Below are 13,192 nucleotides of genomic sequence, written 5' to 3' on the forward strand. Positions count from 1 at the left end.
CTCGTCCAAGCAGCCTCCTCAGACTTTCCTCCCTTCTTGTGTCTGCTCCCTGCAGCCTTCCCGGATATCCTAGGATGCTTCCTTTTCATCATCTGTCTACAGAGGCTCTGAATTCTCATCCTGCTCCTCCTCACCTTGTCCTCCCCACCCCACCCCCTTTATTGGTGTGTGACTGAGCTGTTGCTGAAGCTCTCAGAGGGGAGTTTACACTGCACTCCTTTCCACAACGTCACTCTTAGAACTGATCTACATTACAGACCTATAATCCATAGAACTAAATCTCTCAGGGCTGTGAAAAATCCACACCCCCGAGCGATGTAGTTATACTGACCTACCTTCCCATGTAGACGGCGCGGTGTCAATGGGAGAGCGTCTCCTGGTCACATAGCTACCACCTCTTGCAGAGGTGGCTTTATTATGCTGACCACAGAGCACTCTCTGGTTGGCAGAGATTCATAGACACTAAGGTCAGAAGGGACCATTATGATCATCTAGTCTGACCTCCTGCACAATGCAGGCCGCAGAATCTCACCCACCCACTCCTGCAAAAAACCTTTCTCCTATGTCTGAGCTACTGAAGTCCTCAAATCGTGGCTTAAAGACTTCAAGGAGCAGAGAATCCTCCAGCAAGTGACCCATGCCCCATGCTGCAGAGGAAGGCGAAAAACCCCCAGAGCCTCTGCCAATCTGCCCTGGAGGAAAATTTCTTCCCAACCCCAAATATGGCGATCAGCTGAACCCTGAACATATGGGCAAGATTCACCAGCCAGATACCCAGGAAAGAATTCTCTGTAGTAACTCAGATCCCTCCTCATCTAACACCCCATCACAGGCCATTGGGCCTATTTACCATGAATAGTTAAAGATCAATTAATTACCAAAATCATGTTATCCCATCATACCATCTCCTCCATAAACTTATCGAGTTTAATCTTAAAGCCAGATAGGTCTTTTGCCCCCACTGCTTCCCTTGGAAGGCTGTTCCAGAACTTCACCAGACATGCTACAGCGGCACAGCTGCATCAGTGCCGCGATTCTGCTGCAGCACTGTATGTGTAGACAAGCCCTCAGAAACCACAGCAGCAGCAACGGCAAAGTTACCACAGCTTTGCTTTCTTCAGAGGCCCGTGGGAAGAATGAAATGATAGACCATTGTGAGAGGACAGTACAGAAGTCCCCATCTGGGGTTGGTGATTCACATTTTCCTGGCCCCATGCAAAGCTCAAAGGCCAGCTAACGGCCTGAGCTTTGATTGAGAAGATAGAAGTCTACGCACAAAAACCAAAAAATATTATGTCTCATTCTAGGGTGAAAGTTGGGTAATTTTTTATTCTCAACTCTATTCCTTAGGAAGGACCTACTGCTGACCCGAAATACTCAGACCAAACATTCTCAAGAGCAGCAAAAACATGGGAGGAAATACAAATTCTAAACCAAGATCCTTTAACTTAATTTGCACCTCAATTAAATTAAAATGCCTTTGTCCAAATCAGAACTACCTTATGCAAGTGTATTCACCCCTGGTTAGGAAAATAGGACTTGTGTATAATCAGAAACAGGACCAGTCTCACAGCTGCTGAGAATAAACACAGCTGGGAACATTCATCTCTCTTATTATTATTTGTATTACCATAGCGCTGGCCTAGGGACCAATCAAGGACCAGGACCTCACTGTGTTAGGCTCTGCACGAACACAGAACAAAAAGATGGTCCCAGTCCCAAAGAGCTCACAATCTGAGACAAGAGACAACAGCTGGATACAGACAAACAGATGTGGGGGTATAAGAAGACAATGAGAAAACATTGGTCAGCACTCTAGGACAGGTAGTGGTTTCAGAATGCCAGTAGCCTGACCATTGTCAAGATTTTGGAGGCATCACAGCAAAGATTGTAGAGGGTTTTGAAGGAGGACAATGGAAGTAGCTTTGTGTATGTTTTTAGGAAGCTCTTTCCAAGTGTGAGGGGCAGCATGGGAGAATGCACAAAGGTGCTTGTTTGAAAATGTAACAAGTGAGGAATGGTGGCAAGAGTTCACATTTTTGCTAATGTACAAGAGCTGGTAGGTGGGGTAGACTAGGCTGAGAAGGGCCTTGAAGTGAAGACAAGCAGTTTATGTTTCATGCAACAGAGAAAAGGAGGAATGCAAAGGGAGGAGTGAGATTGTCAGAGCAGGTAACTAGGAGATTGCTCCTTGCACTAGCATTCTGAATGGATATGTGTAGGGCAAAACTGCATTTGTCAAGACCCTGAGAAAAGGATGTTGTAGTAATGGAGAGGTGATATGATGAAAGCAGCTGTACAGATGGATAAGAGAGCCTTTATCTTAGAAATCAGAGTAACAGCCGTGTTAGTCTGTATTCGCAAAAAGAAAAGGAGTACTTGTGGCACCTTAGAGACTAACCAATTTATTTGAGCATAAGCTTTCGTGAACTACAGCTCACTTCATCGGATGCATACTTCGAGACACCACTGACTTCCTGAGGAAACTACAATCCATCGGTGATCTTCCTGATAACACCATCCTGGCCACTAAGATCACCGATGGATTGTAGTTTCCTCAGGAAGTCAGTGGTGTCTCGAAGTATGCATCCGATGAAGTGAGCTGTAGTTCACGAAAGCTTATGCTCAGATAAATTGGTTAGTCTCTAAGGTGCCACAAGTACTCCTTTTCCTTTTATCTTAGAAATGTTATGCAGAAAGAATCTGCTTGACATGGGTTTGGCTGATTCCATTCTATTCCTTTCAGCCACTCTCACTCCTCCCATTGGCTCTTTACTGTGTTGCTACTTGCAATACCTAGCTCTTGCAGATCACGATGTTGCTTTGGATGTCACTCCTGTTCAATTAAACTCATCTCCTCCCCTTCTCAGACTATCAGTGACAACTGTCTGGAAAGTAAAACCTTGGCAGGACACTTCCTGCCCGAGAACCTCATCCCTGCTCTAAGAGGGGACCTTCTCCAGAGCTGAGAGAAGAAGTCAGCTTTCACGTACACCTAGGATAGATGGGCAAGGAATTGTAGTGTAAGAAATGGAAGAGATCCCATCTAGCTCATCTCCCAGAAGTCAAAGCAGGTACGTTCTGTTATACATTTTCCAGCCAAGCAATAGGGCTCACCCTGTCCCCTTGGAGATGATCCCATAACCCAAGAAATCTCACTTTATCAGATAATCTGTCCCAATATTCAGCCTAAAAATCTCCTTAAACTCCTTCCAATGCTCTTAATTATAACTCCTTGCACCACACTAAACAAATCATCTCCATCCTTAGGGCCTGATTCTCCACTGACTCTGGTGCAAACTAGGTGTCAACTCATGGAAGTTAGTGACTGGCTGGTGAGAGGAGAATTAGGTTGGTGTAATGGCCCCTGGGGAATACATCTAGTAGGGAGCAGGTTCTGCTAGTTGCACACCACGTCAGCTGGAGTCCTGTGGTCCAATCAACATTCCAGGAAAGTGCAAGGGGGTGGCTGTCATGCTTCCAAGAAGTCCCCAGGATGTGAGGCACCTTGCTGCCAAGCCTTGTCTGTGCCTGCCATGGGTGAGCTCCCCAAAACCATAGCCACGGGCAACACAAACACTCCCCTCTCTGTACAGATTAGTGATAGGCACACTCCAACCCCCGAACTCTCAGAGCATCCCTCTGGAGTGTCCAGACCCTGGTTCACTGGATACTCACAGTATTCACAGATTCGCTGTCCCGAAAGAAGCAGTGCACCCAGCTTACCAGTTCCACCTCAGATCACCGCTCTGTTTAATACACAGCGCTTAGACATGTTTATAGTGAAAACAAGTAAAAGTTTATTTAACAAAGTATAGAGATTTGAGAAGCAGCAAGCTGAAGTACTGGACACAAATGGTTACTTGTAAAAACAAAGTCATAACACACAGTCTAGAGCCTATATTTAATTACAAAGATACTTACCTGTCTAATGAATTATAGTTCACCCAAAGTCTTTGCAGAGTTTTCCAGTCAGGTTGTCTGTGACCTTCCTTTCACAAGACAGAACACACTGACAGTTTGTGTCCTCCGTGAGAAATGAAGGGCATCTCTTTGCACCCCAACTATCTATTGTCTTCATTCATAAACATGATCCCTCCCTGCTAGTTGTCTTCTCCTGTGTGCTCCTTTGTTGATTTTACAATCTCTTGATAAGCATTTGGCCTCCATTGTAAAGCAGATAATACACAATACACACATGACCAGCCAGAAAGAGGTAAGTGTCCCTTCCCTCCTGCCTGATGGGGGCATGTTGATCACCTTCTGGTGACCTGCCTTAAGAATATAACTTTCAATAGAGATATGATTCCTTAAACATTACCCATACATACATTTAAAAATGAGTATGATGAACAGTGGGCTACTGACTCTCAGCAGAGACATCACAAGCCACCCTTTGGAGAACTACTGTGCATATATTTGACCCAGGGGATCCCGACAAAAAATTCGATGCCCCCCATGCCCTCTGCCAGTTAGCCCAAAGAGGTTCCTGGGTCATAGAGGCCAGAGTAGACCTTTGCACCAGTGATTCTGCACCCCTACAAAGCTATGCAGGGGCCTTAGAAGCAGAGATGCAAGGCAGGGGAGCCCTCAGGGGCTATTACCTATTTAGTTCTTGTAATCTTTTTCTCTGTCAGTCACTCAAGCTTCTTGATTATATTTCTTGCTCTTCTCTAAGCTACTATCAGTTTTTCTATATCTTTCAGGTAGTTACATGCCCAGAACTAAACACAGGTTGCAATGGTCACAGCTGAGCTGTACAGAGGACTATCCCCTTTTTGTACCATGCGATGCTCTTATGAATCATAGAATCATAGAATATCAGGGTTGGAAGGGACCTCAGGAGGTCATCTAGTCCAACCCCCTGCTCAAAGCAGGACCAATCCCCAATTAAATCATCTCAGCCAGGGCTTTGTCAAGCCTGACCTTAAAAACTTCTAAGGAAGGAGATTCTACCACCTCCCTAGGTAACGCATTCCAGTGTTTCACCACCCTCCTAGTGAAAAAGATTTTCCTAATATCCAACCTAAACCTCCCCCACTGCAACTTGAGACCATTACTCCTTGTCCTGTCCTCTTCTACCACTGAGAACAGTCTAGAACCATCCTCTTTGGAACCCTCTTTCAGGTAGTTGAAAGCAGCTATCAAATCCCCCCTCATTCTTCTCTTCTGCAGACTAAACAATCCCAGTTCCCTCAGCCTCTCCTCATAAGTCATGTGTTCCAGACCCATAATCACTTTTGTTGCCCTTCGCTGGACTCTCTCCAATTTATCCACATCCTTCTTGTAGTGTGGGGCCCAAAACTGGACACAGTACTCCAGATGAGGCCTCACCAATGTTGAATAGAGGGGGACGATCACGTCCCTCGATCTGCTCGCTATGCCCCTACTTATACATCCCAAAATGCCATTGGCCTTCTTGGCAACAAGGGCACACTGCTGACTCATATCCAGCTTCTCGTCCACTGTCACCCCTAGGTCCTTTTCTGCAGAACTGCTGCCTAGCCATTCGGTCCCTAGTCTGTAGCGGTGCATTGGGTTCTTCCGTCCTAAGTGCAGGACCCTGCACTTATCCTTATTGAACCTCATCAGATTTCTTTTGGCCCAATCCTCCAATTTGTTTAGGTCCCTCTGTATCCTATCCCTGCCCTCCAGCGTATCTACCACTCCTCCCAGTTTAATATCATCCGCAAATTTGCTGAGAGTGCAATCCACACCATCCTCCAGATCATTTATGAAGATATTGAACAAAACCGGCCCCAGGACCGACCCCTGGGGCACTCCACTTGACACCGGCTGCCAACTAGACATGGAGCCATTGACCAGTACCCGTTGAGCCCGACAATCTAGCCAACTTTCTACCCACCTTATAGTGCATTCATCCAGCCCATACTTCTTTAACTTGCTGACAAGAATACTGTGGGAGACCGTGTCAAAAGCTTTGCTAAAGTCAAATACAACTCAAATACAAATGAATACAACTCAAAACGGTAATGTCCAATCCACCACTAGAAACACCTCCATTCAGTAATAATTGTGAATTACTTATTGAGATCTGCCAATTAGCTAGTTCTTGATTATGCTCAAATAAATTGGTTAGTCTCTAAGGTGCCACAAGTACTCCTTTTTTTTTGCATGTACATTAAAAAATAGCATCCTGGTTATTGATATTGTAAATTGCTGTGAAGTGCTAAGTCAAACACCTTACAAAAGTCTATGCAATTACCTTTGTCTATCAAACTTCTAATCTCATAAAAGTTGAATCAAGTTTGTCTGTCAAGACTATTTTCTATAAAACCACGTTGATTGGCATTAATTATATTCCTGTCTTTTAACTAGTTATGAATGAAATCCTGTGTATTTTGTATCTTTTTACCTGGGACTGATGTCAGGCTATCATTACCCAGATTGTTCCACTTGGTCTTTTTGAACACCACCACATTAGATCTCTTCCAGTCTTCTGGAATTTCCCCAGTATTCCAAGATTTACTAAAAAATGAATATCAGCCAGAGATCTCCTCAGCCACCTCTTTTAGGATTCTTGAGTGCAAGTTATTTGGGCTTGTGCATTTAAAAAATGCCTATACCTGGTAAATGTTGTTTAGCATCCTTTGTTACTAATGGACTGGAAAATGGTTCAGCCGCCTCATCTGATATGACTAAATCATCTTCCTTCTTTCAAAAGACAAAACAGAAATATTAAACGTTGCTGCATAATTGCCAACAATTTTACTATCTCCATCTAGTAACAAGCCTGTACCACTGCTATAATTTTTGTTCTTAATAAACCTAACTCTTTCACTTAGACCATCCAGTGGGCTCCTCAAAAATCTTGAGGAGAGCTGAAATTTGGCATTTTATTTATTCTGGTTCAAAATGAATCACCTGCTGACACCCTGTCATTGTGACAATGATAAAGAATTACAGAAAGAGTCACTTTCTTCTAACACTGAACAAAGAACTTTAATAGAAGAAGAAACAATATTATCCCTAAAGTTTCTCTCCGTTTCACTGCAAAGTTTCTGCCTAGAACTTTGCCCAGACTCCTGCTTGCCTGGATTCTTGCTACATATCCTCACATCAGCCTGAATTATAGATCACAACAGACTGTAAAGTACAAGTTATGGTACAGAGTGTAAAATGGCCAGACAGAAAAAGCAGATTCTAAAGTAGGAAATGTTTCTGCCAGATGTTGAACATAACAGATGATAGATATGTTTTCTGCTATGTGTAATATTCCAGCTGATTATAAAAGGAAGGCTACATGACAATGCCATCTAGAAGCCTCATCATGTATTGAGAAAAGGTGAAAAGAAAAGGAGTACTTGTGGCACCTTAGAGACTAACCAATTTATTTGAGCATAAGCTTTCGTGAGCTACAGCTCACTTCATCGGATGTGAGCTGTAGCTCACGAAAGCTTATGCTCAGATAAATTGGTTAGTCTCTAAGGTGCCACAAGTACTACTTTTCTTTTTGCGAATACAGACTAACACGGCTGTTACTCTGAAACCTGAGAAAAGGTGAAGACTTAAATTTTGCTGCAGGCTGCTCTGTGAAAAAGGTTGCCATGCTGATGTCAATGTTTGGCTGAAGCTCAGCTCCAGGGTGTGTACATTGATGATGTGAAACCTCATGCCAACGTGCTACAGGTGTCACCTGGTATCTACTCAGGTCACCAGGATGATAAATCAGAGGTGCCAGCACCAGAATGGAGAGCAACTGTTAGCTCTAGCAGGAACCACCCTGCTGTCAAACAACTACGCCACCACCAAACATGGGCTAAGAATCAGTCTCTCCTCACCTGCCTCCATAAGAGACTCTCTGCTCTAAACTTATTGCTGTGAGATTCCTCCCAGCTGTGTACCAAGAGTCCCCAGGCTTTGAGAACTCCTTGTGTCCTGCTGCAGCAGCACCTTCATATCCCCTCATGTCCTTACCCCCCAGCAGGGCACCCTCACACCTTTATGCCCCTCCACACACTTGCCCTTTTTTGCCCATTCCCTGCCCTGTGTTGAGAGGTCTCATGGCAAGACTTATACCACCAGAAGCACCCTCTGCAAGAAACACCTCCCCCCTCCCTCCCCCCCCCCGTGTCACCGAAAAATGAGAAGAACCTTGAGGGTGACATGATCCCCCGGGGGCTAATTTCACACATACCTGCTTTCTTCAAACTGCAGGGAAACAACAACTGGGAACCCTCTGGGCTGACATTCACATAACACAGCCCCAGGGCCAAAGGTCATAAACATCTTGCCTCCTCTCTTTTCTTTACAGACACAGCAAGTCGTTCTTCCCCTCCCCCATCAACACACACACACACACACACACACACACAGTGGCTCAGGATCACTTGTCAGTGCCCCTCTACACTGTCTGAGAAACTGAACTCCAAGATGAAAATTGTGTGCTAATTTCACAATAGGAAAGGAACGTAGACAACTGCATGCAGCAGAGACCAAAATAAATCTATCTGACAATGAATTTATCGTCTCAGAACATATGCATTGAGTTCTGTAATGAGAAATGAATGTGACTGTGTAGTCTGTGCTGCTCTGAGATGCATCTGGCTGCAGGAGGGTCTCAAAATTAGTTCACTCCAGAATGACAAATCTTAATGAGTATAAACATCTTATGAATATTCATTAACTTGTCAAACTTTTGTTTGTGGTGAGCCTGACATCAGAGCCATTTGAACAGCTCCCCAAAGTTCCTCTCCCCCACCTCCTTCCTAGAGGCGGATTTTGCTTTTTAAGTTCAGAGCAACTCATTTTTGTTCTTACCCTTTGGCTCGTCCATCAGTGCCAGTGTTCTCTCCCCTCCTTTCTCAGCCTCTGCGGGCTCTGAGCTGCTTAGTGATAGGTGCACATGAAACAGAGCTATTTAACGGTCCATGGCTGTGGGAGGGGTTAGTTTAACTCTGCATGACTCAGAAGGAACTTAATGAAAAACCACAGGGTGACCTGCTTCTAAGGCAGAAATTAACTCATGAATGCAACCTGCTTCAGTCCCAGGCTTCCACTAAGAGTGCCACAAAGTGTTTGGTAATAGTATGCAAAAGCTGCCAAAGAGAATACCTTGTTCCTTCCCCTTTTGGGACGGAAGTAGAGGCAGATATATCTCTGGCTGTGCTGGCACTTTTCAAAGAAAAATAGTGTCCTGGACATAAACAGAAAGCAATTATTCATCAGTCTTTGAAGTCATCTAACACGCAGACTCCCTCCGCTCTGGCCAGACTGTATATGAGAGGAAGAGCTACTCTTAAAAGGAGATAACTTTGCCCTTCCTCACTTCCATCTGCTACATTTCACCACCCAGATCCAAACACACAAGAAAAATGGAAAGTACAGCTGGGAAAGTAGGGGGGAGGGGGGAAGTTGATTTATAATTAATTTTTGCAAACTTTGCTGCATCCACCAATTCCAATCACAACCGTACAAATCTGGGCTCCCCATCCCACAGACATTCATCTTCTGTGCCCTGGCCCCTCACCTTCACACACTTAGAGCTCCTGCAGAGAGGAAGGGTTGGTTTACTATTTGGCTTGTGACACATTCACCCTGCTTCAAAGAATGGCTAAACCCTGAAAAATGACTATAAAAATACTTTGCAGCCTACCTGTTTATCATCTCTTTGTAATCCCAGGAGCAGTAACAAAGATTCTGCAGGCCACATTCTGCCCTTTATACCTGTGCAACCTCATTATATTAACTGTTGTCAGTAAAGTCTGCACATACATCCCTGAATAAAGAGAGGTAGCAGATCTGTCCAGGAAGAAGGGGTAATTTTTAGACACTTTTCAGAAAGAAACCACACATTAAATAGGTGGGCTATACCACCACCAATGTTGGTAACTGGGCAGTAATCCATACTCAGAATCCATTCTGTCACTAACAAACATACCATAGAGAGCATCTAGTCCATTCACCCCAGGGCCAGTGCAAAGCTTCAGTATATCCATGATTGCTTTGTTCAGTCTGGGGTTAAACATTCTAAGCACTGAGGCTTCCACTACTTCCTCTGGGAGACTATTCCACAGTATGAAATATCTTGTTGTCCAGAAATGTTTCTGGAGGTTCCTCCTAAATTATCCTTGTCTTAATTATATCCTATTGCTCCTAGTTCTCTCTCTTTGGAATACTTACATAATTAACATCCATCAGTACAGGCACTGGAGGGTTCCTGTACAGAGGGGGTTATTGTGCACAAAGGGGGGCTCCATCCACTGCCCATGTACCCACCACTTGCATCCTCACCTCTCCACCTGCCACTCACCTCCCTCCTCAGTCCCCTACCTGCTGCTCGCCTCCTTTTACCCACCCACCCGCCGCTTGCCTCCTGCATCCCTCCTCAGTCCCCCACCTGCCGCTCGCCTCCTGACTCCCCTGCCACAGACTCTCCCCTGCCAGCCATGAGAACCCCCGCTCACTGGTGGCTCACCTCCTGCCTCCTCACCCTGCTGCTGTCTCGCTGCTTGCCTCCTTAGTCCCCTGCCAGGCCCCCCACCACCACTTGCCTTGCCGCTCGCCTCCTCACCGCCCTGCCCGCTGCTCACCTCGCCTCCTCACCTGTGTGTCCCACCTGTGTCTCTAGAGAGGCCGCGCATGCAGGAGCGACAGTGAGGAAGGGGAGGGGCTGATGCTCCCCCTCCCCAGTAAACTGCCATGGCCACAGGGAACCTCTCCTGGTGGCTGCATTTGAGAAACGGGGGGTCTATGGAACTTCCCCATGGCCCAGAGGGGGGGGAGGGCAGACTCTGTAGCCTCACATAACGTGCTAATTTAGACTCAGTCTGGAAGGGGAAGCGGGATCCAGCTTTTGCTATTTGACTTGTTTTCTTCCTCTGTTTATGGATAGAATTTTAAGTGTTTGTTACAAACTATGGAAAGGCAACCGTAGCTCCTATGTTACTGAGGCTTCTATAAAGAAAACAAACTCCCAAAGGCAGAAAAGCATTTGTACTCTGATCAGGTTCCCGACAATCTGGGGAGGAAGTTTTAAAATACAAAAATAAAAAAAAGAGGAAACCAGATGTAATTTCCACACAGCTCAGGGTCTGGAGGGAGAATTCAGCCGGAAATCAGAACAAAGCTGACAAATGGCTGCCAATCTCCTACTACTGGGGGTGCTGAAAACCAGAGTTGACTGCATCTGAAATAGCAGGAGAAATTTTTCCTACACCCAGCTGGTGATAACTTAAATGCTGAAGTCTGTTTATCACAAGCCTTTATTATTTTATCACAATTAGCATAATTGCAGATGAACTATTTATTCACACAAGTGTCCAGTCCCTTCTTTCTAGCCTTACTAAGCTATTTGCCTCAATATCCTGCTCCAGTAGATTCCACAGATTAATTGTATGACATATAAACAATTTTTTTTAGTTTAAAATTTGCCAGGAGATAGGACAGGCTGCCTTAAAATCCAAGCACAGATTGAAATTTAGGACATGCTAGCTTGATGTCCAGGGAACAGGAGAGGAGGGAGGAATGGAGAAGGTTACACTGGAAGCCAGAGAGAATCCTTCCCGAAGGAGAGCAGGGAAGGAAACAGCCACAGAAAAGTGTGGTGGATGGGAGCTTGGAACAAATCTGCAGGAATTAAAACCCAGTGAGATGATCTCTGGCGATTAAATGGGTATGAAGGTTTCTGAAACAATTAATCATGAAGTAGAGAACAGAAGGTGCCTTTTCCAGTCCCTAATGCAATATTAAATAGATCCACATTGTCTTTGCTTGCAGCAGGTTGCAGAGAAGGAGGGGAAGAGGGAAGTTATGCATGCAGCTGTGGTAAGCACTTTCTACATATTTGAGAAGCAAAGCCAGGTGGCAGATTCAAGAATCTGTCTACAGGTCAACGCTGGCCTTGACAGAGGAACACTTCACACGTTCCTGCATGTAAAGTCAAGAACCGCTTCCTTGTTTCACCACCAAAGATCAGCAGTCAGAACCACCCAAGGAAGAAGGGCAACAGGGACACATTCTCATATGGTTGTGACGTTGCACTCCATACGATTTTATGAAAATATGCTAATAAGTGTGAATACAATGTAACTGGAATATGCTTCATGCAAAAGGTCACTTGTGAGGTATCATTACAAAATTTATAATCTGAGTGTGGTCATCCTTTTTGTATAAAGGAATCACTTTTGTATCTGAAACTAGAAATATGAAATACAACTCTGAGGTCCTATTGTAATTATGCAAAGTGCAGGTCATTAATGGTGGTTTGGAATCTTGATGGCTCCCATCAACTAGGACAATTGACTATGGATGGCTCTGTTTACTTGCAAGCCTTCCTGTGAGTTAGGCTGGGAAGAATGTCACTTGGTACTGGAATCCATCTTAAACCTGGTGCTTTTCCATTTAGAAGGAGGGGTGGGAACCCAGAGAGGGACAAAGGATTCCCTCCTTGTGCAAAAGATATATAAGGGGGTGGAACAGAACAAAGGGGGCTGCAGTCATGAGAAATCCCCTAGCTGCTACCTGAGCTGGAACAAGGATTGTACCAGGGGAAAGGATTTGGCCCAGACTAGAAGGAGGCTAGTCTGTCAAAGAAGCTTATTGGAACATCTCCGAGGGTGAGATTTACCCGCATTTAATTTTCTACTGTATTAGACTTAGACTTGTGGTGTTTTATTTTATTTTGCTTGGTAATTCACTTTGTTCTGTCTGTTATTACTTGGAACCACTTAAATCCTACTTTTTGTATTTAATAAAATCACTTTTTACATATTAATTAACCCAGAATATGTATTAATACCGGGGGGGGGAGGCAAACAGCTGTGGATATCTCTATCAGTGTTATAGAGGGTGAACAATTTATGAGTTTACACTGTATAAGCTTTATACAGGGTAAAACGGATTTATTTGGGGTTTGGATCCCATTGGAGCTGGGTATCTGAGTGCTGGAGACAGGAGCACTTCTTAAGCTGTTTTCAGGTAAGCCTGCAGCTTGTGGGGGATGTGGTTCAGACTTGGATCTGTGTTTGCAGCAGGCAAGCGTGTCTGGCTCAAACAAGGCAAGCTACTGAAGTCCCAGCTTGGCAGGGAAAACGGGCTCAAAGGTAGTCCCAGCACATCAGGTGGCAGTCCCAAAAGGGTTTCTGTGATCCAGCCCGTCACAATGGTATCACTAAAAACAGAGATTAGAAATGGTAAATTCTGAGAAAGACAAAGAACATGCTTAGAGGCT

At 44.8% G+C, this 13,192-nt stretch overlaps 1 protein-coding gene across 2 annotated transcripts in view; it reads right to left on the reverse strand.

The window, feature by feature from the left end:
* The window catches only part of ENTPD1 (ectonucleoside triphosphate diphosphohydrolase 1), a 98,112-nt gene that overhangs the window by 63,518 nt on the left and 21,402 nt on the right, over positions 1-13,192 (reverse strand). The window contains exon 3 of one of the 2 annotated variants that reach the window (XR_013346748.1): positions 11,192-13,132. The exons of the other annotated variant lie outside the window; for it this stretch is intronic. The gene's annotated coding sequence lies outside the window, so the exon portion shown is untranslated. Of the gene's footprint in view, positions 1-11,191; positions 13,133-13,192 lie in introns of those variants that run through there. 2 annotated transcript variants of the gene reach the window in all.

This window comes from Eretmochelys imbricata, chromosome 7 (assembly GCF_965152235.1).
Source record: "Eretmochelys imbricata isolate rEreImb1 chromosome 7, rEreImb1.hap1, whole genome shotgun sequence".
NCBI classification, from domain to species: Eukaryota; Metazoa; Chordata; order Testudines; family Cheloniidae; genus Eretmochelys; species Eretmochelys imbricata.